The following is a 1,893-nucleotide window of genomic DNA, read 5'->3' as shown; positions in this document are numbered from 1 at the left end:
AGGTGCTGCCTGATCATAAGTGTCCATAAGGGAGTCAAGTGGGTCACAGGTCAGAAATCTGGCTGAAGGTTAAAGGGTAAAGTGGTCGCTTCTCATACTTGGATGTTCAAGTAGCACAGTGACTGCCCACACAATCTCTGAAGTGAGAAAACTTTGATGTGCACCTTAAGGAACAGTCCACGCTGGGCTGCTGTTTCAGTAAGATGGGTAAGAAAGATTTGGGATCTAGTTGCAGCTTCTTTTTTTTTTTATTTCTCTAGTGACATATTTACAATAGAATATAAATGAATGGCCTGCTTGCACACCAAAGCTAGGTCCTGTGGGTGGTTCAGTCAAAGAGGTAAGAATCTGGCTCATAAGGGAAGAGTTCACTCCTTGGCTCAGGTTTTGGAGTTTTACCAGCCTTGAGTTCATCATTCTTAGGGAGTTGTCATTTATTTGAATCATTGGTGTGTTTACACAGGCCCCTAAACATTCCACCTTTATAACAGTGAAGAGTTTGTCATGTGTAGTCTCCTCAACCTTTATTCCAAGCTTTTTTCTGAGTGACCTCCAGTATGCTGTCAGAGTTTCGAAGCATGCAAGATATAGTAGTACAGACCTGAATGTGATACTTTCCAACTGGTTTTCAACTATAAATTGTATAAAAAGTTGTAACTTCATAGACTTTCATTGGAGGTACTTGCGAAACTTCTGCAACCTTGTTCATAGCAGAGATGACAAGCCATCCATTCTGCCTTTGGACTAAATCCAGGACTGAAAGCACAGCTGCTGCCTTAATGCCCCTATGGATAGTTTTTTACAATTGCTTCTGTTCTCTTAGAGTTTTCTGGTGTGTAATCAAATGGAGTATCTGGGTTAGCTCAGGAGTACCTCTGTGTACAAATAAGGTTCCTCCAGCTCCATTCTGCATAGCTGTCTTATGAAAATTTCTTATATGTCTTCCCCACTGAATGATAGGGCCAGCTCCTTGGGCCTGGAGTGTGGCAGAAAAGAACATGGTGGGCAAAACTGTTGGCATTTCCCGGCAATGCCAGGCAAGGATGCCCCCTGCAGCTTCATCTTATGGAGTAATATCTGGGGACCCAGGGGATGAAGGGTGGGGTGAGGCAGGTCTTCCCAATGACCCTCACTGCCCAGATGTCTTTGTGGTCTAGGGGTTCCCCTGGGGCTCTGGGCTTGTCTGGATCTTCTTGTAGACAGCAAAGACTGCTGGAGTACACTAAGGGCCATGTAATTGGCAGCTTCCTTTCTCCATGTCTTTCTATAATTCAAGCCAGAGTTTAGTAGTGGTCTGGTCAATTTATAAGGTTTAGGTATTAGGGTCATAGTACCTAACAATAGAAGTATAGTGAAGCTATACTTCTTCATGTACTTCTTGTCCTCAACTAGCTAGTTCTGGTTCTCAACCCTGATACCTCCCCAAAATATGGCTTCAGCACTGACCTCCATCTTGAACCACTGTGGAATCTTAGGACTTGCTCTGTCTTCTATCAAGAATGCTAGCCCTCTCTCGCTCCACCCTCTAAGACCTCCAGTTTGTTTAGTCTATCATCTTTCAGGGTCTGTCTTCTTGGTGAGGGTTTCCCTGTTAGCTTTAGTTAAAATCTCACCTGATCCCTCTACCTCTGATTCTTCCTTTACTTTCTCCTTAGCACTTATCATAATCTAATACTTCATATTTTGATTATTTGTCACTCTTCCCTCTCCCAACCTAAAATGTATATTCTATGAGGCCAAGGATTTTTATTGTTTTATTGACTTCTGTATCCCTGATCAGAACAATTCAGGGAACACAGATAACATTCAACAAATATTGTACAAATTTATAAATCACCTTGATTGTTCTCATTGCAGAAGTGCTTTGAAAAACTGCAAAGCATCAAATTAATG

The 1,893-nt window shown here is 42.2% G+C and overlaps 1 pseudogene; it reads right to left on the bottom strand.

The window, feature by feature from the left end:
- Positions 1 to 225: 225 nt before the first annotated feature.
- LOC123804573 lies at positions 226 to 1,021 on the bottom strand (annotated as a pseudogene).
- Between the last annotated feature and the right edge of the window lie 872 nt (positions 1,022 to 1,893).

This window comes from Phyllostomus hastatus, unplaced genomic scaffold, assembly GCF_019186645.2.
Source record: "Phyllostomus hastatus isolate PE091 unplaced genomic scaffold, TTU_PhHast_1.1 phas_scaffold_216, whole genome shotgun sequence".
NCBI lineage: Eukaryota > Metazoa > Chordata > Mammalia > Chiroptera > Phyllostomidae > Phyllostomus > Phyllostomus hastatus.
This window is presented reverse-complemented; position numbering and strand designations above follow the sequence as displayed.